At 43.6% G+C, this 25,537-nt stretch overlaps 1 protein-coding gene and 1 long non-coding RNA gene across 11 annotated transcripts in view; one reads left to right on the top strand and one right to left on the bottom strand.

The window, feature by feature from the left end:
* RBKS (ribokinase) overlaps positions 1-25,537 on the top strand; it is a 99,381-nt gene that overhangs the window by 52,345 nt on the left and 21,499 nt on the right. The window lies entirely within an intron of this gene.
* The window catches only part of LOC128773672 (uncharacterized), a 75,276-nt gene that overhangs the window by 48,499 nt on the left and 1,240 nt on the right, over positions 1-25,537 (bottom strand). The gene's annotated exons all lie outside the window — the stretch shown is intronic.

Genomic DNA, 25,537 nt, shown 5'->3' on the forward strand with positions numbered 1-25,537 from the left:
ACTGATACAGGCTACAGTGTGGATGAACATCCAGAACATTATGCTAAGTGAAAGAAGACAAACCTAAAGGCCACATATTATATGCTTCCAAGTATATGCCATGTCCAGAATAGGTAAATCTGTAGAAACGGAAGGTAGATGGATGGTCACTGGCAGCTGGGGAGATGGGGTCAGGAGACTAATGAATGCGTATGGGGGTTCCCCTCTGGGGTGAGGAAGACATTCTGGAATTAGATAGTGGTGATACACAGACAACCTTGTGGATACCCTGAAAACCAGTGAATTGTTCACTTTTAAAGGGTGAGTTTTGTGGTAGGTTAGAATTATATCAATTTAGAAAACAAAGGTCAAACAATAACAAAAAGATCCACCTAGGCACTTCACCCGTGGATGGATACTCTTGTGATAAAGAATCTTCCACTTCATTGCTCTACTGAATCTACTGAATGGGCTCTCAACATCCCCCAGCGGAGCAGAGGTGACACGGGAAACAAGGGTGGTTATTTTCTGGGGGTCAAATCTCCCTCAGCCTTTTTTATGCTCTTTGTCCTCTCATCCTGCACTCTCATCATTAAAATCTTTGCCTGTTCTGCACATACCTGTTCGGCCTCTTCATAGGTCTAATAAAGAGGAGATAAGTCACATGGCGAGGTGAGGAACTCCCAGGGAGGCATTTTCTTCTGAACAAATGGGCTGCTTCACTTTTCCGTCAGGAGGGCATTACTTGCCCTCAGGAGGTTTATGACCTCACATTTCCCCTTCTCCTAATCCCTTACGAGGCACACCTTCAAAAAAAAAAAAAAAAACTCATGTCGTGCAACCTCAACAGATACAATTTTTGTCAGTCGTAACCTCAACAAAGCTGGCCAAGATAAAATCAGTCAGTCCGGGATGGCATGGGTGGTGGAAACGCCTTTAGCTGGGTCGCACATTGTCCAGCCGGCCCTGGAAGGGGCCAGTCCCGCGCCGCGTCAGTACTCCCGCAGGATGCTACATTCATTTGCCTCCGCGTTGATAGTCGCTGTATCACTTCTATTTTTACATCCATTTTTCCTGCTGTACGACAGTGAAATGGTGGCAGTAGTGCAGATGTCCTCGGCTCAGTTGGGAAGACACGACAGACGTGTCGCTCTTCCCATCTCTATAGGTTACCTGAATCTCAGCCTCAAAATGCCACGGCACTCGTGTCCTCCGTGCAGTCCTCCAACCTGAAGGTCGGGGGGCTTTGCCGTCTTGTGTCGATTGCACTACATAATCACCCCCTAGTCAAGAGTCACACGCACTTAAGCACTGTCATCTTCTAGGTTATTGTGCTACTGTGATATATCATTAATTATCCTTGGCCTACAGGCTGTATAAAATTCTTGACACAGAAATTGCTTTTCTACACGTAAATGGTTGAGTCCTAGAATCTGCATTGGTACTCTTAAGAATTTAGCCCATAGGCTAAATCCATCTTTCCAAAACTTCACCTTATAATAAGTCATTATAATTCAGAGTATATAAGTAAGCTAAGAGTAATCAAAAGCCAGGAGCATGGGGATTCTCTTACCTCTTCCTTATTCCCCTTTCTTTCTATCCATTATATTTGAGTCCTGTAGTGCTCAAAGTTGCAGGTGTGGCACTAGGCAGTGTCAGCCCAGCTGCATGGATGCCCCCAACAGATGACTCAGGGCTTGGAGACTCAGCTCTGAACTAGAAATTGCACCAGTAGGAAGTGGTGATAGTTTCTTTTCAAGTTTGTATGGAAGCACTCCTAAAGGTACCGTGATTGCTGAGGCTGGTGGGTTACCCACAGCTTTCCAAGATCACTTCTCCTCAGTGTATTCCCCTCATCCTGGGGTCTGGCCTTCGGCCATCCAGGCTGTTCTTAAGGATTACCTCTGAGGCACCATCCAGAATGACAGTTCAGCCTTTGAAAACCCAGATTTGAACCCATTTTTCCCATCGTGGTACGACTTTCCCCCCACCCTATCCTACACCTGCACCCTCTTCCCACTCTCACCCCCTAGCCAGTGGAAGGCCAAGCCAACATTGCCAGATGTCATTAGAACAAATGGAGTTAGGTGCTCTTAAGAGGTATTTCTCAGCCCAGGCAAACTGAGGTATTTCCTGCTCCAAATATAGTTTGAGCTCCCCTCACTGTTGATTGCCAGTACTTGAAGAAGGGTTGGGAGAATAAAACACTGTGGGTAAAGAATGATAGAATCGTGGGTGCTGAACAGGTAATTATTACATAATAAGGCTAACTTCAACTGCCATATCAAGTTATTATGCAAGAAGTAATTGTTGTTTCCTTCACATTTTGACCTTAGGAAAATTAATATCTACTGATACTGCCGCTACTCAAAGTGTCTTGGAAAATTTTTTTGGAACTGCTTTGAGAGCACCTTTACCCTACTTTCCAGTCTACTGGGGTTTTTTCTTTCTATTCATAAAATTAATACATACTTAGCATTCAAGAGTAGAAAAAAAGCAGAAAACGTAGAAAAGTATAAAAAAGAAAGTCAAATACCCATGAGTCTACCACTCAAATGTAACTACTGTTATCCTTTTAAAGATTTTATTTTTAAGTAATTTTTAAATAAGACTTTATTTTTGAGCCCACATGGGGCTCAAACCTATAACCCCAAGATCAAGACTCACACGCTCTACTGGCCAAGCCAGCAAGGCACCCCGTCTACTATTATCCTTTTAATATAAATCCTTCCATCTTTTTTTCCATACCAATTCATGCACTTTTGAATATCTTTTAACAGAAAATTTGAGTATTTGCCCCTGCAGAGATTAATATGTATAATTATGGGAAGCCTCTACAACTCAAAAATATCAACCATTTCTCTAGAATAATGTAAATGGACAATTCACTGAAGAAGAAATGCAAAAAAATAAATGTGTGGGCACCTGGGTGGCTCAGTCTATTAAGCATCTGATTCTTGATTTCAGCTCAGGTCATAATCTCACAGTTGTGAGATTGAGCCTCACCTCGGGTTCTGCTCTGGGCATGAAGCCTGCTTAAGATTCTCGCCCCCCCCCCACTTCTGCCCCTCCCTGCTTGCTTGAGTGCACTCTCAAAAAAAAAAAAAAAAAAAAAGGAAAGAAAGACAAAAAAAGAAATGTGATAATGTTCAACCTCACAAGAAATCAAGAATATTTAAATGAAAATAACAGTGAGATCCCCCTTTATTGCCCATCAGTTTGGCAAAAAGTAAAGACTGATAATGTCAAAGTCCCAATAAATTGGAAAACACATGCTCTCATATAATTCTGGTAGGAGTGTAAATTTGTACAATGTTTTCAGAGGGAAATTTGACTAACAGTTTTTAAATTTGGCCCAGTAACTCTTCTAAGAATCTATCTTGCAGAACTGCTCATATATACAAATACTTGTATAAGAATATTTATTCCAGCTTTGTAATAATCAAAAGTAGATCAGACATATCTATATAATCATCAGTAGGAGAAAGTCAAATTATAATGATATGGTGCCATTTATTTAAAAATAACTCTAGCTATCCATAAATAAAAGCATAGCATATTTTAAAAATCTGGAAAAAAATAACCCACCAAACTATTGCTCATGGGGAGGGCCAGGGGATGGGAGGCAGGTGTTGTAAAGGAGGACTTCTACATTCTACTCCATGTTCTTCTGAATTGTTTGAGTTTTTCCATGACCCTTTATTTTTCATGCATTACTTTGAAATTTGGAAGAAAATACAATTTGGAGACACAGCAAAAAGCTATTTGGAGCCACATCTAGCAAATAAGAGAGGTGATATCATTTCTCAAAGGGTGTACTGGGGGGGGGGGGGGCCTGGGTGGCTCAATCAGTTGAGTGTCTGACTTCTCAGGCCATGATCTCTTGGTTCATACATTTGAGCCCCATGTCGGGCTCTGTGCTGGCAGCTCAGAGCCTGGAGCCTGCTTTGGATTCGGTGCCTCCCTCCCTCTCCACCCTTCCCCCACTCACACTCCATCCCTCCATCTCTCTCTTTCTCTCTCTCTCTCTCTCTCCCTCTCTCTCAACTAAATAAACATTTTTAAAAGTCGTTGTTTTATTTTAAGAGGCCTGAACCTTTAAAAAAAAAAAAAAAACTTGCCACTACCTTCCCAAAGGAGCCAGTAATTGGCCAAGTTCACTCTTGACCTCCTAAAGAACCTCTCAACCATCCCAAGATCTCTGTGTAAGTAGGCTGAGTAACACTTTGACTTAAAATAACTTCTGAATGGATAGACACTTGATGCCAAGGAAATGATCTGCATTGCCTTCTCATCCAGGCCCTGGAGCCTCTTTAAGTCTAGATATGTCACTACACATTTTTGACAGGCTTTTTTTCCCTTAATCTTTCTAAAGAAACAATCTCTCTCAAAAATATGTTAGTTTATACAGTTTCCTTTGGAAATCACAGAATAAATGTCAAAGCTGCATTTTTCTGTTCCTCACTCAAATGCATAGCCTATCTTCAGAGAAGCTTTACTCAGCATCAGGTTTTCTTTCTGAATGTGGCTGCTTACATGTCTTAAACTCTTCAAGCCTTATTCCCACAATTAATAATAGGTTGAATGATCTAGACTTTGGCCTTGCCACAGCTCTTGGTCTCTATTAATCGATGACCTGAAGGAGTTGTAAAAGGGGTCAGGCCATAGGTGATACCTCATGTTTAGGTACTTAATAGTTCACATACTTCACTATTCCTGTATCTCCAGTTTGAAACACACCTGAGTGGAATGGCTCCTGGGGGGAGGAGGAACATAGGTAACACAGTCCTTTGGACTGAAGCATGTCCCCTCTAAAATTCAAATGCTGAAGTAAGGAGGTAATTAAGGCTGAACGAGGTCATAAGGATGGAGCCTAGATCCCATAGGATTAATGTTCTTTTAGGAAAAGACACCAGAGAGCTCGCTGTCTATCTGTGTCTGCTCAGAGGTTAGAGCACACAGCAAGATGGTGGCGTCCTGGGGAAAAACTGAGAGCTTTCCCCCTAAGGTCAGGTACAAGACAGGGATGTCCACTCTCACCACTGTTATTCAACATAGTATCAGAACTCTTAGCCTCAGCCATCAGACAACACAAAGAAATAAAAGGCATCCAAATCAGCCAGGACGAAGTCAAACTTTCACTCTGCACAGATGACATGATACTCTATATGGAAAACCCAAAAGATTCCACCAAAAAACTGCTAGCACTGATTCATGAATTCAGCAAAGTTGTAGAATATAAAATCAATGCACAGAAATCGGTTGCATTCCTATACGCCAACAATGAAGCAATAGAGAAATCAAGGAATTGGTCCCATTTACAATTGCAACAAAACCCATAAAATACCTAGGAGTAAATCTAACCAAAGAGGTGAAAAATCTATACACTGAAAACTATAGAAAGCTTATGAAAGAAATTGAAGAAGACACAAAAAATGGAGAAAGATTCCATGCTCCTAGATAGGAAGAACAAATATTGTTAAAATGTCGATACCACCCAAAGCAATCTACATATTCAGTGCGATCCCTATCAAAATAACACCAGCATTCTTCACAGAGCTAGAACAAACAATCCTAAAATTTGTATGGAATCAGAAAAGACCCCAAATAGTCAAAACAATCCTGAAAAAGAAAACCAAAGCAGGAGGCATCACAATTGCAGACTTCAAGCTGTATTACAAAGCTGTAATCATCAAAACAGTATGGTACTGACACAAAAACAGACACTCAGATCAATGGAACAGAATAGAGAACCCAGAAATGGACCCACAGACGTATGGCCAACTAATCTTTGACAAAGCAGGAAACAATATCCAGTGGAATAAAGACAGTCTCTTCAGCAAGTGGTGCTGGGAAAACTGGACAGTGACATGCAGAAAAATGAACCTGGACCACTTTCTTACACTATACACAAAAATAAACTCAGTGGATGAAAGACCTAATTAAATGTAAGACAGGAAGCCATCAAAATCCTAGAGGAGAAAGCAGGCAAAAACCTCTTTGTCCTTGGCCACAGCAACCTCTTACTCAACACGTCTCCAGAGGCAAGGGAAATAAAAGCAGAAATGAACTATTGGGACCTCATCGAAATAAAAAGCTTATGCGCAGCGAAGGAAACAATCAGCAAAACTAAAAGGCAACCCACAGAATGGGAGAAGATATTTGCAAATGACATATCAGATATAGGGTTAGTATCCAAAGTCTATAAAGAACTTACCAGACTCAACACCCAAAAAACAAATAATCCAGTGAAGAAATGGGCAAAAGACAGGAATAGACACTTCTCCAAAGAAGACATCCAGATGGCCAACCGACACATGAGAACATGCTCCACATCACTCATCATCAGGGAAATACAAATCAAAACCACAGTGAGATACCACCTCACACCTGTCAGAATGGCTAACATGAACAACTCAGGCAGCAACAGATGTTGGCGAGGATGCGGAGAAAGAGGATCTCTTTTGCATTGCTGGTGAGAATGCAAACTGGTGCAGCCACTCTGGAAAGCACTATGGAGGTTCCTCAAAAAATTAAGAATAGAACTACCCTACGACCCAGCAACTGCACCACTAGGTATTTATCCAAGGGATACGGGTGTGCTGTTTCAAAGGGACACATGCACCCCCATGTTTATAGCAGCACTATCAACAATAGCCAGAGTGTGGAAAGAGCGCAAATGTCCATCGATGGATGAACAGATAAAGAAGATGTGGTATATGTATACAATGGAGTATGACTCGGCAATCAAAAAGAATGAAATCTTGCCATTTGCAACTACGTGGATGGAACTGGAGGGTGTTATGCTAAGTGAAATTAGTCCGAGAAAGACAAAAATCCTATGACTTCACTCATAGGAGGACTTTAAGAGACAAAACAGATGAACATAAGGGAAGGGAAGCAAAAATAATACAAAAACAGGGAGGGGGACAAAACATAAGAGACTCTTAAATATGGAGAACAAACAGAGGGTTACTAGCGGGGTTGTGGGAGGGGGGAATGGGCTAAATGGCTAAGGGGCATTAAGGAATCTACTCCTGAAATCATTGTTGCACTATATGCTAACTTGGATGTAAATTTTAAAAATTAATTTTAAAAAATTAAAAGAAAAAAAGATGGTGGCACCCTGCAAGCCAAGGAGAAGAAGCCTCAGAATGAAACCTACCTTGTGAGCACCTTGATCTTGGACTTCCAGCCTCCAGAACTGTGAGAAGTAAATTTCTGTTGTTCAAGCCACTCAGCCTGTGGCTTTTTTTGTACAGTGGCCCAAGCAGGACTAACAGGAAAGCAAACAAATGTACTTCAGAAGTGATCTAAAGCAAAAATTGAAAAGTCAGCTGTTTTGTGAGGAGGAGGAAATAATCTGAATTGAACTAACAGGACCATCCTAAATCACCCTCTTGGTGAAAACCATCTTGAGTGTTTTGCTTATGGTTCAACTGTAATAATCGGTCCCAGTGGGTAAGGCCAGATGATGTCTTGAGCTCAGACCCTAATCTAGCCAGTAACTAGCAGGCTGCTTTGGGCAAAGGACTCATTATGTTTGGGCTCAGGTTGTGCGTCCAAACATGACATGTCTGGGGTGGGTGATCTCTGAGGCATCTTAGACGTCTGACATTCCATGATTCTTACAGATTTTTGGGAACATGAGGATTCTTAGGCTAATCTGGAAAGCCAGGCACCACGCTGTGCTGGGCTTTGTGCTGGACTCCGTATGCTCAGAACAACCCTGCAAGACAAGGTTAATGCCCATTTTAGAGAGGAGGAAAGTAATGCTCCCAAAGGCAAACAGCCTGCCTGGTCATACAGCTGGTAAGTTGGCAGAGCCAGGAACTGCTTGCCGGTCTGTCTGTCCGACTCTAACATCCACGTACTCTCTACTGCACCCCTCTTCCTCTTGATTTTGTGGCAGTCTGCCTAGCCTTCAGTCCCTCCTAGTTGGCCTTCCAGCACTGACTTTCCTTGTCACTTGTTAAGATACAGGCTTCTGTAATCACTCCATTTCTCTAGATGTTCGGGGGCTACCAGATCCTGCAAAGGCACTGCCTGCTTTGTGCCGTACGGTGCAGCCTCACTTAAATGCAGTAACGCAGGGGCGCCTGGGTGGCTCAGTCGGTTGAGCATCTGACTTTGGCTCAGGTCATGATCTCACGGTTCGTGGGTTCGAGCCCGTGTCAGGCTCTGTGCTGACAGCTCTCTCAGAGCCTGGAGGCTGCTTCAGATTGTGTGTCTCCTTCTCTCTCTGCCCCCCCACCCCCGGTCTCAAAAATAAACAAATAAATAAATGTAAAAAAATTTTTAAATGCAGTGACCCATGTATGGCTCTAAGAACAGTTCCTGGCGCACGTGAGCACTCAGTACCTTTTAGTGCTCATTAGTAGGTCCCCATGTGTCTGTTCATTGAACCTGGATCACGCGGGGGGTACCAGGAAGTATGCGCCAGGAGCTTGCATCACTCTCCAGTACACAGAGTGAACATAACCTTGGCTCTGTACGTTACAGAAAAGAAACCCAAGTCCCACTGCCATTCAGTTCCAGCATCTTCCTGTACAAGACAAGGACCTGGACTGCACGGCTAGTAGTGTCTGGCAGGATCATCCTGTCCAGATTGCAAAGTTTTGGGCACAGATAGATCACTTCCATTCATTCTTGTCATTGAATGACTAACTCTGAAGGAGAGGTGCACCACTCCCAGTGAGTATAACCAAATCATCTTTCCGTGAGGCTTCTTTAAATAGAGGCCTGGGGGCGCCTGGGTGGCTCAGTCGGTTGAGCGTCCGACTTCGGCCCAGGTCATGATCTCACGTCCGTGAGTTCAAGCCCCGCGTCGGGCTCTGTGCTGACAGCTCGGAGCCTGGAGCCTGTTTCAGATTCTGTGTCTCCCTCTCTCTCTGACCCTCCCGCATTCATGCTCTGTCTCTCTCTGTCTCAAAAATAAATAAACGTTAAAAAAAATAATAATAATTAAAAAAATAAAATAAAATAAATAGAGGCCTGAACTGCTAACTAGAGAGGCTAGGGAAAATAGAGTTCCTCTTTTTTAACATTCCCAAACTAGCTCTCTAGTTTAAGGAAAGACAAAAACACTCGTTCCCTGCCTAGCAAACTCCTATCCATCCTCAAGGTCCAGCTCAGAGAGTTCTTCTTGGGAAATCCCAGTGCTTACTATATGCTTGGCACATAATAACAGGCCTTCCTGAAAAAACGAAAGAGGTCTAGTTCCTTGTGGGAAAGTAAGTAGTGTGTGTATTAGGGCCGCTTGGTCTCACTGAGCCCCAGTGTTCTCAGGGGACTAGAGGATCGACAGGATTCCTTATAGTCCTTAAGTTCTACCTTGAATATGTCAAGGGAAAGGATAAATCTCAGACACAAATGCTTTTTTCTAATGTTATGAAAACAAAATACCCAGGTGCCCATTTTAAAACCTATCTTTAGATTATTTTACCTGCAGGGATAGAAAGGCCAGGCCAAAAAAAATGAAGTTACAGAAGTAAATGGCATCTCTGAAATCAGCATCATAGAATACAGAAAACCCAGGTGAGGCTCGGAAATACCCATCTTAATCTTAGGAATGATATCAATAAATGGGCATGATATCTGAACCACTCTGCCAACTCTGGCTGCCAGAAAAGATGAAAATGAAAAAAAAAAGTTGACTGGATATGAAGAAAGGACAGAGGACAAGATAATTGCTAAAGACACTGATTGACAAGGCACAAGACATCCGTCACGCCCGGGGGGTCCATATTAGCTCTATTACATTACTTCCATATCAGCAGATCACCTCATTTACTGGCTAATCAGGCAGAATTAAATATTTTAAATTATCTTTCTTAATCCTGCATGGGATCCGTTGAAAACACAGGGCTCTAAAAATCTAATTGTAACTGCTTACCAGAAATGTCATCTTCACTTGGAGGAACTGAACCAGGGCCAACTAAGAGGCTGTCTTTTCCGTTTTCCTAAAGTACTGTCCCACCTGTCCCACGGCTGGACCTGGACACGCATGCACATGTGCCTAGTGCCAGACATCTTAGGGGCTCCCGAGCAGGAAGCTGGGATCCCTGGCCCTGCTTCAGAACTCAAATACAGCCAGAGATTGAAAAGAGCAATGGTAGTGGAGAACAGGGGCACGGAGGTGGAAGGAAGACGTAGAGGAAAAAATAACTGTTAAAACGTCAGCAAAAGTCAAGAGAGCAAACTCTAAATCTAGACGTAGAGTGTTCTGTGGGCCTCGATGCTCCCTGACTGAAAGGACAGGAGACAGTCCCTGTCCCGGTAGGAAGGGGCGGTTTCAGGGTGTATGAGCTTGCTTATCCAGCCACAAGGAAGACTTCTCACGTCCTACCCCTACCCTCCACTTCTCCCCGCTCCTGGAGAGCAGCGTGGTGTCTTGTGTCCTTGATAGCAGGGCGATAACTTGGCTGGGAGGTGGCAGTCAGGACTACACCGTAGTGCTTCTAAAGTGGCTTCCAGTGTGTGAAGATGTTGCCTGGGTAGACCTGAAATTGTGAGGAGGTGAAGAAACCGTCTGGAGCCAAGCTGTAGAGCCCAGTGAGTTGGAGCCATGCCCAGCGCCCTCAGTGCCCATCACTGCTGAGAGAGGTGAACAAGGAAATGAAGAAGGTGTGTGTGGTTCATAGCTTGCTAAACACCTGTCTGCCTTCATGTGAAAACATGTGTGTGGTGTAGTTTAACGGTGTGGATACTTTGTGTATTTTCAGTGCTGAGGACGTATGCTCTGTGTGAATAAATTGTTGGTGGCATGAATGTCATGCATGCATGTGCGTGTCAGTAAAATGTACTGCAGCGGGACAGAAGGTAAAGGCATGATTCATCATTCACACTTTCCTCCTTTTAAAACTACAGGAGGGCTCTATACTGTGGTACATCCCTACAAATGCGATGTGATTTGGGGATAGAGGGCGTCCAGAGGTTAGGTGAATCACATCTCCCCTGAAAGAGTCTCTGAAAACTGAAAATTGTATATCCTTTTCTTTCCCTGGTCAAAACAAATGAAAATTAGAGAAAGAAAGATCATGGTTATATTTGCTAAGTGACTTCCCGTGACTGTCCTGTTCCCTGTTAAGAAAACTGTCTTCCTCTCCTTAGTCTGCTTTAGCATGTGGGTATCTAATTGTGTGGATTCAGTTGTACGTGAAATATAATTCGCATCAAATACTTACATTTACTAACTTCCCTCAGTCATCCCAAGGCCAGTCAGATTGCCTGCCGCCCTCCCTTTCTTCCTTCTTTGTAAATTGTGAAATATTTCAATTATACTGAAAAGTATAGAGAGCCGGATAATTTGTTATTTCTTAATATTTTGCTATTTTTGCTTCAGGTGGTTTTTAAGAGGTAAAACATTAGAAACACAGTGTGACCTCTTTGCTTTCAGATGCTTAGTGCTATGAAGATGCAACCTATATCAGGACCTAGCTTTTAAAAACACATTTGAACAGAAAAACAGTAGGATTTTGTAAGAACTTTTCTTGATCTTTGCCATTCTGATGTTTTTACTATAATGAGCCCAGATCTGAATTTATTCTTACGTATTTTTTTTTTTACTTTTTAAATTTATTTTGAGAGAGAGAGAAAGAGTGAGCAGGGGAGGGACGGAGAGAGAAGGAGAAAGAGAATCCCAAGCAGGCTCTGTGCTGTCAGCACAGAGCCTGATGTGGGGCTTGTATCCAAGAATGGTGAGATCATGACCTCAGCTGAAATCAAAAGTCAGACACTTAACCAACTGAACCACCCAGGTGCCCCTATTCTTCTTTATACTGCTCATGACTCTGTTCTTCCTGAAGCTTTTGGGGGGGGGGGGGCTGGGAGGGACTCTAATACTCTATTTTTTTCTTCAAGTTTTTATTTAAATTCAAGTTAGTTAGGAAGAACAAAGATTGTTAAAATGCCAATACTACCCAAAGCAATCTACATATTCAATGCAATCCCTATCAAAATAACACCAGCATTCTTCACAGAGCTAGAACAAACAATCCTAAAATTTGTATGGAATCAGAAAAGACCCCAAATAGCCAAAACAATCCTGAAAAAGAAAACCAAAGCAGGAGGCATCACAATCGCAGACTTCAAGTTGTATTACAAAGCTGTAATCATCAAAACAGTATGGCACAAAAACAGACACTCAGATCAATGGAACAGAATAGAGAACCCAGAAATGGACCCACAGACGTATGGCCAACTAATCTTTGACAAAGCAGGAAACAATATCCAGTGGAATAAAGTGGAATAAAGACAGTCTCTTTAGCAAGTGGTGCTGGGAAAACTGGACAGTGACATGCAGAAAAATGAACCTGGACCACTTTCTTACACTATACACAAAAATAAACTCAGTGGATGAAAGACCTAATTAAATGTAAGACAGGAAGCCATCAAAATCCTAGAGGAGAAAGCAGGCAAAAACCTCTTTGTCCTTGGCCACAGCAACCTCTTACTCAACACGTCTCCAGAGGCAAGGGAAACAAAAGCAGAAATGAACTATTGGGACCTCATCGAAATAAAAAGCTTCTGCACAGCGAAGGAAACAATCAGCAAAACTAAAAGGCAACCAACAGCATGGGAGAAGATATTTGCAAATGACATATCAGATATAGGGTTAGTATCCAAAGTCTATAAAGAACTTACCAGACTCAACACCCAAAAAACAAATAATCCAGTGAAGAAATGGGCAAAAGACAGGGATAGACACTTCTCCAAAGAAGACATCCAGATGGCCAACCGACACATGAGAACATGCGCCACATCACTCATCATCAGGGAAATACAAATCAAAACCACAGTGAGATACCACCTCACACCTGTCAGAATGGCTAACATGAACAACTCAGGCAGCAACAGATGTTGGCGAGGATGCGGAGAAAGAGGATCTCTTTTGCATTGCTGGTGAGAATGCAAACTGGTGCAGCCACTCTGGAAAGCAGTATGGGGGTTCCTCAAAAAATTAAGAATAGAACTACCCTACGACCCAGCAACTGCACCACTAGGTATTTATCCAAGGGATACGGGTGTGCTGTTTCGAAGGGGCACATGCACCCCAATGTTTATAGCAACACTATTGACAATAGCCAAAGTGTGGAAAGAGCGCAAATGTCCATCGATGGATGAATGGATAAAGATGTGTACATATATGTACACACAGACTCACACACAATGGAGTATTACTCAGCAATCAAAAAGAATGAAATCTTGCCATTCACAGCTATGTGGATGGAACTAGAGGGTATGATGCTAAGCGAAATTAGTCAGAGAAAGATATCATATGACTTCACTCATATGAGGACTTTAAGACACAACAGATGAAAATAAAGGAAGGGAAGCAAAAATAATACAAAAACAGGGAGGGGGACAAAACATAAGAGACTCTTAAATATGGAGAACAAACAGAGGGTTACTGGAGGGGTCATGGGAGGGGGATGGGCTAAGTGGGTAAGGGGCACTAAGGAATCTACTCCTGAAATCACTGTTGCACCATATGCTAACTTACATGTAAATTTAAAAAATAAATTAAATAATTTTTTTAAAAGCACATGAGACTAGTCTCACATTTTAAAAGTAAGTTAAATAGCTTTATATCCCATCCTTAAAGTACATCAATAAAACCTTTGTATTAAAAATAAGATAAAATAAAATAAAATAAAATAAAATAAAATAAAATAAAATAAAATAAATTCAAGTTAGTTAACATGCAGTGTAATATTAGTTTCAGGTGTAGAATTTAGTGACTCATTACTTAATATACAACACCAGTGTTCATCACAACAGGTGGACTCCTTAATCCCCATCACCTATTTTTAATGTTTGTTTATTTTTGACAGAGAGAGAGAGAGAGAGAGAGACAGAGCATGAGTGGGGGAGGGGCAGAGAGAGAGAGGGAGACACAGAATCCGAAGCAGGCTCCAGGCTCTGAGCTGTCAGCACAGAGCCCAACGTGGGGCTCAAACTCACAGACGGCGAGATCATGACCTCAGCTGAAGTCGGATGCTCAACCGACTGGGCCACCCGGACGCCCCTCCCCATCACCTATTTAACCCATTCCCCCACCTACCTCCCCTCTGGTAACCATGTTCTCTGTAGTTAAGAATCTGTTTCCTGGTTTGCCTCTCTCTCTTTTCTCCCCCCATATGGTCATCTGTTTTGTTTCTTGAGTGGAACTATATGGTAGTTGTCTTTCTCTGATTGACTTATTTCGCTTACCATAGTACACTGCAGTTCTATCCAGGTCATTGCAAATGGCAATATTTCACTATTTTTATGGCTGAGTAATATTCCATCGTATATATACATCACATCTTTATCCGTTCATCACGTGGGCTGTTTCCATAATTGGGCTGTTGTTAACAATGCTGCTATAAACATCAGTATTTGTGTTTCTCATCAATTCTGAAAAATTCTTAACCATTCTCTCTGTCATTATTGCCTCCCCTCTACATCCTCAATCCCCTCATTCTAGAACCCCTATAAGGTATACATTTGACCTTCTCTTTTCTATTCTTCGTGTCTTTTAAAATTGCTAGGGAGAGATGCCTGGAATCTGGAGGCTTCCTGTCACCCTATTCTTGTTCCAAGGTTGATGAAACAAAAGTGACCTCTAGAACAGAAAACACAGTCCTTAAACACAGAAAGTCACTGTCCTTTAAGAAACAGAAACAATCCCTGTGGGAAGTTCTGGCAAAAGGAGGTGAGGAGCACCCCACTGAGCATACGTTTATTCAGCACACTGTATTTTAATTTTCTGCATGCTGAACAGCAGCTGTGCACTGGTATAATAGGGACACTCATGTAATAAGATAGTCCCTGGCGGGGCGCCTGGGTGGTTCAGTCAGTTGGCCAGCCCACTCTCGGTTTGAGTCACGATCCCCCAGTTGTGAGATTGAGCCCTGGGTTGGGCTCCGAGCTGAACATGGAACCTGCTGGGGATTCTCTCTCTCCCTCTGCCCCTCCCCCACTTGTGCACGTGTGCTCTCTCTCTCTCAAAATAAATAAACTTTTTTTTTTTTTAACGTTTATTTCTTTTTGAGACAGAGAGCGACAGAGCATGAACGGGGGAGGGGCAGAGAGAGAGGGAGACATAGAATCGGAAGCAGGCTCCAGGCTCTGAGCCATCAGCCCAGAGCCCAACACAGGGCTCGAACTCACAGACCGCGAGATCGTGACCTGAGCTGAAGTCGGACGCTTAACCGACTGAGCCACCCAGGCGCCCCAAAATAAATAAACTTAAAAGACAGCCCCTGGCCACAAAGAGCTTAAGTCTGGAAGAGTCTGTAACCCACGTTCAGAATGATGGGGAGGCCCCTGTCACCTTATTCTTGTTCCAGCATCAATGAAACAAAACAGGTGTGGTGGGAGAGCAGATGAGGAGCCCACCTGGCCTGAGGGGGCCGTAACCCTGCTTTTGAGAGGGTAAGGGAGGGCCAGCTACAGGATAAGTCAGCTTGGGGAAGGGTCACCCAGGCAGAGGCAGCAGCTCATGAAAGGTGCAGGACTAAGAGAGTGTATCAGGTTTGTGCCTCTAATTTAAGTAGTTCTGTGTGGAGTTTATGATACAAGGAAGAACAGAACAGGATGAGGTGTGGCTCTAACAGGGACAGGCTGTGAAGGGCTTCATTTGCCACAACTGGAAATCTGCATGTTCTCCTGAGGGCAATGGGGAGCCACTGAAGAGTTTAAGCAGGAATAGATTTTATCAGATTTGTACTCTATTAAAAAATTTAAATGGCTCCTTATAAAGACTAAATTGGAGATTACAATACCAGAGGCAGGGAGAACCACCCAAAGACTGTTGTCTTGATCTATCTAGTAACAAATTATGGCAGCCTGGACTAGGGAGGTGGCAGTGGGGATACTGAGAGGAGTTTAGGAACTCAAGAATTCAGAGGACAGAATGGTAGTTCATTTCCTTTAAAATAAAAGGGTGGGGGAACCAAGTAAGATGCTTAGTTCATGGTCAACACCACTAGATCATTCTATCAGTCGTGGTGGTTGTCAGCATTTTGGGGGCCTTGACTCACCTAAGGAGTAAGACCTACTCCCATTAGAAGCAATCCACATCAGGGGTGCCTGGGTGGCTCAGTCGGTTAAGCATCCAACTTCAACTCAGGTCGTGAACTCACGGCTCGTGGATTCAAGCCCCACGTCGGGCTCTGTGTTGACAGCTCAGAACCTGGAGCCTGCCTCGGATTCTGTGTCTCCCTCTCTCTCTGTTCCTCCCCTACTTGCTCTCTCAAAAATAAATAAAGACTAAAAAAAAAATTTTTTTAAGGAAACAATCCATATCATTGGTGATTCTCTGCAGATAGCACAGGAAGATGCCTGTGTCGTTTACAGAAAATCAAATGAAATGCTCAGGTGATCCCTATATGCCCTTCCATTGGGCATGTCTGGCTGCCTGCCACCCCCATTTTGGGAAATCACTGATCTGTGCAACAGAATAGCATTTGGAGCAGAAATGTATCCTTCATCTAAAGTAAATAGCATGTGAAGGAAACTCTTTTCCAACACAATGCTAGTTGAGATATCTCCCCTACCATCTGTGCCTGAGACACTAGCTTTCTGCAGGTGCAAACACAGCCTTCACATAACTACACACTGCCCCCCTGATGAAGTGACAAATCAGCCAGTATGTGATGAATTTGGTTGTGTAGACAAAGCAGGTATTCGGGCCCAGGCGTACAGGTTGTTGTGAATCATCCACACCAGCCTTCAGCAGTGAGATTCCCAGAAAGATGGTTCAGTTCCACCCTTCATTCTCCCAGTGTACAACCGACCCAAGACCCAAGAGTGAACCAGCAACTTGTAAGGAACCAGAAACGTTATAAATAACCCAGAGAACCCTTTTATAACAGCAACTGCCTACGGATTCTGTGGCCTAACAGCTCAAGCAAAAAAAGGATATAAATACGATATTGTGCAATGACTAACTACTCAAAATTTTGTGCATCAGCAGAAGTGGAACCTGTGGTTGGTGCTAATATTATCAGATGTCTTTGCTGTTTAATAATCTGGGAGCTCTATACTATTTGGCGTGCAATTTTCCCAGAGAACAATGATTTTATTTCAAGTACCTCTCACCGAAATGAAAAAGCAGCTGCTAGAAGATGAACATTTGGCAGAAGATGTTCTAGCATAATCTTTTGTGAGAGACTAAATCCTATTGGATTAACTGTTTTCTGTCTAGAAGAGCGGAGTCACAAAGAAAAAGGATTGCGGAGCACAGAAGGCAAGGCCAGCCTTTAGAACCCAGTGAATCACTAACAGACAGTTTAGTTCTAAGTGCCATTTACTCATCAATATACAAAGTTATTTATACAAAGCTTCCATTAATATTGCCCGAAGAATGGGCCTTTTTTATTCCAGTTTTAGCTCATGCTTAGGATTCTACTTCTCTTTCATTAATCCTTTCCAATAATGGAATTCTTTAAATTATAGAATAAATTAAGCCACCACAGACATTTTGGCCAGAAGGGGTTTTTTTTTTTGTTTTTTTTTTTTTTTTTTACCAGTTGCAAGTCTCCACAGGCCATTCTCTGTGGCCAGCCGGACAGAAGAACAGTGAGGGCTGTGACTCAGCAGCACCTGCTGACCACATGCCGGCCCTGCCCCTGAACCTGAAGAGGGGCAAGGGCAGCCATTGGCTCCCTGCACTCGTGGCCCACCCACTCCAGGTTGCCACAGCAGGGCCACATCCCAGGTTCACAACAGACCCTCACATGTTCTTCAGGCTGGCCAACCACTGGTCAAATTAGGCTGTTCTAGAGAGGAAGTGACTTCATGCCGAGGCTACTTGGCACAGCCAGTTTTAGCCAAAGAGTATTAAGACCGAGCTGTTTTCATGTGACCATACTGATTCAAGAATATTAAGCTATTAAAATTAAACATAAAATTCTCCTTTTTTCTAAACTATCGAGCAGTGTACAAAACAAAGACCTTCACTTTATCCCCAATTCCCATTCCTGGGCTGGAATGTGTGATGGGTAAAAATTAAAACTGGAGACTTTTCTGAGATGGCTGAGGATTGTTTTTCAGGTAGACCCCAGGCTTGGGCTGAGAGTGGCGTGGGGTGGCAGAAAGGGTGTGGGGTCAGGGATGTCTGGTGTGTATGTTACTTGGTAATACGAGACAGTGTGTCTGCATGTTTCATATAGTCATTTTGATGCAAGTGCTAACTCAAAATGGCTTCATCAAAATGCCCCATTTCAATACTGGTATGACTGGCCAGCCCAGAACCCTCACAAACCAGAAGCTGAGAGTGGACACTGAGTCAGGCCCCAGTTGAAACCAACAAATGACCTCTTCAATGTGGACCAATTGTTGACTTGGACCAGGAGCCATTTATCACCAAAAGTGGAGTCCACGGTGCTGACCTCTGAGGTTGAACACCACAACCGTGGACACTCATGTGGGCGAAACACATGGCATCAGGCTGGTGGTTTATTTTGCCTTCAACTCAATTTTAGATCAAATAGAAGTGATATAATTATTATGATCATCCGTCCTCTTAGAAATGGCTACCAAATACTTGTAGGGTACGAATAAATGAAGAATCTGGAAGTCCTGGGATGAAGGTTGATAGAGTTTTTCTTGTTCTCTAGTAGTTGAATTTTTTTTTAATGTTTATTTATTTTTGATGGAGACAGAGAGAGAGAGAGAGAGAGCAAGGGAAGGACAGAGAGAGGAAGACACAGAATCCAAAGCAGGCTCCAGGCTCTGAGCTGTCAGCACAGAGCCCAGTGCAGAACTCGAACTCACCAACCGTGAGATCACGATCTGAGCCAAAGTCGGACACTTAAACCACTGAGCCACCCAGACACCCCACTAGTAGATGAATTTTAATATATTGAAATTTGAAACACTGGTGTCATTTTCAAATACCACTTACAGCGAGATGCTGCCTTGAACATTATATCGGCCTCACCTTACTTTGGTTTTGTGCTCAACCCCCGATTGATCCCTCTCTGTCTTCATCCATCTAAAATAAAGACGGCTTTAGCCCCATAAACCTCATTCCAGATGGAAATGCATAATTCAAGAGAAATACTGATGTCAAAGAAGAGAAGGCACACCAATTTGTGTCAGCAGTTGCTGTAAATTAAAGAGTACAAGGAGAGTTTAATGTAATGTAGAATTGAAAATAAAATTAGAATGAATATTTAGGCAGTCCTCCGCCTCTTTTCTTTTCCCCTTCTGTGACACGAAGGATTGACTCTCAGCTTAAATACCTAATGTAGTTCATTCTTCTTTCCTGCTAGAATTTTCTTTCCCCATAAAATGTTGCGTGTTTATCTTTGGCATCCAAAATTAGATCTTTTCACCTTTTTCCATTCTAATCTGGACAGAACAGCCAGGCTAGGAAGAGTCCAAGCTTTCCCCTCATCATCCACACCCATCATGCTTTCGGCCTAGAAAGGACCCACGCTTTACCAGCCTGACTAGTCAGCTGCTGTAAATAGCTATTAATTCTCTCCTAATACTGATTCTCCCTAGTGGGTGTCACCTCCATGGTTTCTTTCCTTTTTCTAAAGCTGGGAAATAAAAGAGTACATCTCATACATGTACTACTGCGCACGAGAAAAATTCTTTAGCACACATCTGAAAGAGTGAAATCCCCTTTAAAGTAGTAATATTAAAAGGCTTCATATTGGAATGCCTGGGTGGTTTAGTCGGTTAAGCATCCAACTCTTGATTTCAGCTCAGGTCATGATTTCACAGTTCATGGGTTCAAGCCCCACATCAGGCTCCATACTGATAGCATGGAGCCTGCTTGGGATTCCCTCTCTCCCTCTCTCTCTGCCCCTTCCTTCGCTCACTCTCTCTCTCTCAAAAATAAGTAAGCTTAAAAAAAAAATCTAAGTAACAAGCTTCACGTTTAGTTCAACCAAACTGCCATTATGTAGCACCTTTCTCTTTATTCGAATTTCCCTCAGAACTGGTGGTGGTCTTTCCCGCTGTCCACCGTTCTTGCCCAGTGGCAGAGTTCCCCAGCTTGGTCTCCACTGTGGTCACAACACTTGTTTTTGAATGATTCACCCTTTCCAGAAATAAATTCCTTAGGATAGTGGTTCTCAAAGTGCATCCCTGGACTAGCTACATCACCATCACTTGGGAGAGTCATCTGGGCCCTACCTCAGATTTAATGGATCCAAAACTTTGGGGGTAAGCCCAGCAATCTGCGTTTTAACAAGCCCCTCAGGTAATTCTGATGCTCACTCTAGTTTGAGAACCACTGACATAGAAGATGAAATATTGCCTCCACTGAGGGTATTCAAAGATGTGCTGCAGATTTGTAAAGTATTCCAAAGAGAAGCTTTCAAAATCTTTTTGAGCGAAGTTAGAGTACATGGATGGCCTCTCCAGAGGATTGCTTCAACAGACCCTTCAACCGAAGCATCCACTTCTGCCACCAAGCCATTTGACCTTGACCAAGTTCTCACACTTGGTTTCTCATCTGGAAAATGAAAGACCCATCCTACCTATGTCACAGGATTGTAATGAGATTCAAATGAATCACATCTGCAAACATGCTCTGTAATGCATGTTCATGACAGAACTATGAAAAAGTGAAAGTCATTGTCATTCTGCAGACAGGATTCTGGTTATATGAGCATTATACCAGGGCAAAGACTTGGAAAAAGTTCTAATTTCCTTGGCCAGATCCACCTTTTTCCTACATAATGACTGATTCATCGTCTTGGTGGATGTGTCTCAGATTCTGCCAACTCAGCCTAGCAGTTTATCTGGTGCTAAGAGAGGAAAACCACTGCCCGATAAATGGCTGCAAGGTCTAGAAAAATATATCTATTTTCAGACACGCTGTTTTCTGTGGAAAGCTTTGTGATGATTGGTAAGGACAGACTCTACATAGGCACTGAAGCTCTCATGACTGGAACTTGTCACATAATGGCAGTGGAAGGGTCTGTACTAAAACCACCCATTTTGGCCCTATGCAAGGGAGTCATGACCTTCAAGAAGGAAGCTAAGTGTCCATTGCCACATGGTAATCATTGGAGAGAGGACCAAAAAGAAACTTCCTCAAGCAAACCAAACCTAAAGAAACCATGAGTTTAAAAACCCGACCAATCAACATGTCTGTGCTGGAGACAGTGTAGATGGATTTTACCTTAGAGATTAGCCTTTACAAACACCTTCACCATAGGAATTCTTTAATGGCAAGCTCCTGGTATATTTATTATTTCACTTCGAATCTTTACTGACTGTTCGGTGAACATATCTGGGCAGGAAAGAAGCTAAATCTGTTGCCTCGGTGCCCATTGGGAATGTAGTTTTAGTAACACAGGGCAGTTCTCAGTAGGCCAATGTCAGCTACACTTTTCACACAAAATCAAGAGATTAGGTATGACTCTAATTGGTTAAATGTGATGAAATTATTGTCTGATTAGAATAAGCTGTTGGTTAATTATGGAATTAGAATATGAAATGACTTTGCTCAAAAACATGTGCCTATTTAACAAATCTATAGAGACAAAAGTAAATCAGTGGTTCCTAAGCCTGTTGTTTTCAGGAAGGTAGGAAGTGTGGTTGTCAGTGGGTAGGAGGTTTCTTTTAGGGGGGGACAAAAATTTCTACCATTAGACTGTGGTGATGGTTGTTCAACACTGTGACTATATTAAAGAACACTGAATTGTATACTTTAAGTGGGCAGATTATATAGTACATGAATTATATCTCAAGCTATTTTGGCAGGGGCACCTGGCTGGCGCAGTCAGTGGAGTATGCAACTCTTAGTCCCAGGGTCATGAGTTTGAGCCCCATGTTGGGCCTATAGTTGACTTAAAAAAAAAAAAAAAAAAAGCAAAAGCTTTTGCTTTTTTTTTTTTTAAATCAAATAGCTAATAAAGTGTAGAGCTGGGAAAACACTGTGCCCATTTGAAAGGCAGGAATAAAAATCACATCAGTACTTTGCTGCATGCAGTTTCATACTTGATTAATTGGAAATAATAATCATTTGAAATATATTAAGGCAGGAAATATTTACTTTTTCTTTTAATCACACCGTGTTTTAAAATCTGACTACTCTCAGCCTAATAATTGAAATTTAAATGTAATAAACGAAGGTAGCTAATAGTTGAAGCCACAGTCATGGATGTTTCTGACATAATGATTTGTCCATGTTCCCTACAGGTTTATTTAGAATAAAAATCAGCAGCCCTTACACAATAGTGATAAGAAAACTAGATTCTCATTGTCCATCATGATGCTCCTAAGCTGATCTGGTTAGGGCAGCCAGAAGGTTGAGGTTGGAAAGGATGTGATCTCATCCTTCTGATGTCAATATGTACTGATAAGAGAAAATAGGGATATTCAGATTTGAGCTGTGAAACGGGGCTCTTGTGTAAGCAGCATCCTATCTCGTGGTATGTTTATCAGACTCGCTCTTGCCTGCCTAGGAGAGAACCTTTGCACTTTCCTGCCTTGGGAAGATAGGCCGGGCAACCCTGGTTCTAATCTCCTCGTGAAGTCCTCAGTCTGGGAGTCGGGCTTGCCCATCCATGGCTCACCAGTGGCCATGGAGACTTGACTGAGGCCAGCAGGAGAGGAGCTGGCTGGGAGATGCAGGGGTTTCTGGCTCAGCAGAAAGACGGCAGGGAGCTACCAACACCTGCCTCGTGTGCCAGGGAACTTGGAGATCGCTGGTCAGGGCTTCTTCATGCACCAGAAGATCCTGGTCAGGCCACTGGCAGTTCTTTGGAACAACAGGCCCCACTTCAGGGTTTCTCAATTTTCTTTTCTTTAAAAGGAGCTTTTTAAGATTTTTTTTTCCTATTTGTCATCTCCCCCTGTGAAATTTTAGCACCATAGATACTCTCTCTTTCTAGATAGATACGTTTCCATACTGTGCCTTTGGAGAACCACATATCATTGTACTATGTCAAAAAAAATTTTCACCACAACCCCTCCCCACCATGCAAGCAGGAATTTCCCCCCTGTCGGGAGATACTGCCCCAGTTGAGAATGCACGCCCCGAATGGAGTGAAGGGTCTAGGCAGGCCTCTCTCTTTCTGTTCACACCTTGAATGGTGAGGGCAGTCACATAGGGAAGATGGATTAGGTGACCCAGCGTCCGTCACTAAGCAGGATGGGCCCCGACTGCAGACTCCAGCACAGCCAGAGGAACATACTCCAGGGTCGTCCCTGCACCGTCTGTTCAGCCTGCCTGCCATCCTCCAGGCTCTGCCGCCACCTCCCCCTCCCAGGGAAGCAGCCCTCGGCCCAGTGGCTGGCTCGCCATGAGGGAAAACACGGCCCTCCCTCAGAGTGGCACAGCTTTCCCCGCCAACGGGTCAGCCTCTTCCTGTGCTGTCCTCCAGCCCCTCCCAGCTGCAGGCCACTCACACAAGCCCACTCGTCACTCTCCCTGTGTTCCTTCGGCTCAAAGGAAAGCATAAGATTTACCAGGCTTCCCCAGTCTTACACTGACTAGAGGGACCTTTATACTCTTCACTTTACATTTCTTTAATCTCCTACTCACAGCCTCTTTAGAGGTCTCATAAAGCATCTCCCTGCCCCCACAGAGGAATGGCTGTCCCAGGCCCCAGCACATACAGGAGGTCACTTCTAGAACTCTCTGGAGCCTGGCCTCCCTTGTAATTAAGAGCTCCAGGACACTGGCTTCTGTCTGTTTCTGGCTGAGAGAGCATTCCTGAAAATAAAGCCAGTCACAGCATAAACTCCTTCCCCTACGACCCTTAAGGACATGCCCTAGGATCACGACCTTTTTTGTTCCTTAGAACCCTTGTCTGGTCCCTCCTGACCTAGGTCATGGGCTTTCATTTCCAAAAACGTTCACAAATGAAGGGGCCTCTGAGATGATACCATCTAGTGCATCCCACTCTTGTTGGGCACCTGCTGTCCTCCAGGCTCTGTACTGGGCCTTTTCACGTACGTTATCTAATTCAGTGTTTACAGGAGCCCTATGGGGTAGGTTCCCATTTTACAGATAGACACAGAGAGGTTGAGTCACTTGCCAGAGTGGTGAAATCAGGACTTAATCAGGCCCATCTGGTTCCAAACCATTTACTGCATTGTCCCAGCTGAGAAAGCATGTTCCCAGTTGAGAAAAACATTTTTCCCAGCTGTGGCCAGAGGGGCTCCACTGTAGGTATAAAAATAGTGGATTTACCATATTTAAAAGATGACACACAGCTAATAAAAAGGCGAGAAGGCAGGATTTAAAATCAGGTTTGTTTGTTCCCTCCGTGCTGCTTCCTGGAGGGTCATGACACTGTGTCTCCTGCCAGTGCACGATGAGCCCTTTCAGGAGAAAGAATGACGCCTGCTTCCCGGTCCCAACCAGATGTTCATGCCTCGACCTCCTGCAGACAGGAACGTGGCAGAAGCCCCATTCTTAGAACCTGGCAGCAAGAGCAGAGCAAGACTTGCCGCCAGGCTAGCCCGAGGGGGAGCCACCTCGGCTTTGGTGCAGCCCTGTCTGTGTGGGGGAGGAAGGTGACAGGAACCCTGGTGGGTTTACACGGTTCTCCCTCCCCTTCCTGAACCCTTTGCAGTATTCTGTTTTTGTGAAGAAACAGTGCATTGACTTGGGAGTTAGTCATGGTTCATCCCATTTGCCTTTTCCCTGGCCTCCCAAACCACAAGCCTGGCTGAGGAATTTGGGTCCACAGTGTGGGCTTTGAATAGCTTTGTGTAGGGAGAGGTTTTGCAAAGAAAGGAAAGTGGTATCTACTTGTCAGATGGAATGTGTTAAGACATCAAGGAGGAATGTGAGGGTTTTAACTGTTAGGGTCCCTCAGCAGTTTGGGTGATGAGTCATCCAGCGTGGGTACGGATTCCTAACAAATGAAGCCTCGTGATGACATCATTGTTGCAAGATTGTCTGGGATCTGTTGGAGCCGCCTGACAAGTTTGTACCTTGGGGATTTTCATCACATGGGGTTTTTTCCCGACCACACTTAATATCCGTCATGCCTTCTAACTCGTCCACTTTTCTATCAACTAGAATTTGGCAAACCAGGACTTTCACAAGTCTGTCTCATTGTCATCCCTCCTACAGGGCATTCTTGGGACAGTGTGTGTTCCTCGGCTGATCACTCAGCACCCGCCCTCCATTCGGTCAACACGTTTTTCAGCGGTGAACCCGCATTGTGCTGGTCTGAGGGGATGGAGGTTTGAGGGGATGAAGACTAAGGAGGAGGGCAGGAGCATGCAGGAGGAAAACACAGGGCTGTATATGTGGTGCCAGTCAGTATCTACGTGATGACTAAGTTAATACCTTGTCGGAGTCTTAGAAGATGAGTAGGAGTTAATCTAGGGAAGAGTCCAAGCGAGATATTTCCATGAATGAAGACCAAAGATGCCAAAGGTGAACAGGAAAGTGTAAGACGTGAAACCGGGCAAGTGTGCTAGAGAACCTCACGTGCCATGCTGAAGAGCTGAAATTTTATCCTAAGAAAGATGAGAAACATTCCAAGGACTACAGCAGTGTGGAGGCTGGGTTGGAAGGGGCCGGACTGGAGGCAGGGAGACTAGTCAGGGAGTCGTGTGGTCCTCTAGAGGTGATGGGAGC

This window comes from Panthera pardus, unplaced genomic scaffold, assembly GCF_024362965.1.
Source record: "Panthera pardus isolate Hobbes unplaced genomic scaffold, ASM2436296v1 HiC_scaffold_26, whole genome shotgun sequence".
NCBI lineage: Eukaryota > Metazoa > Chordata > Mammalia > Carnivora > Felidae > Panthera > Panthera pardus.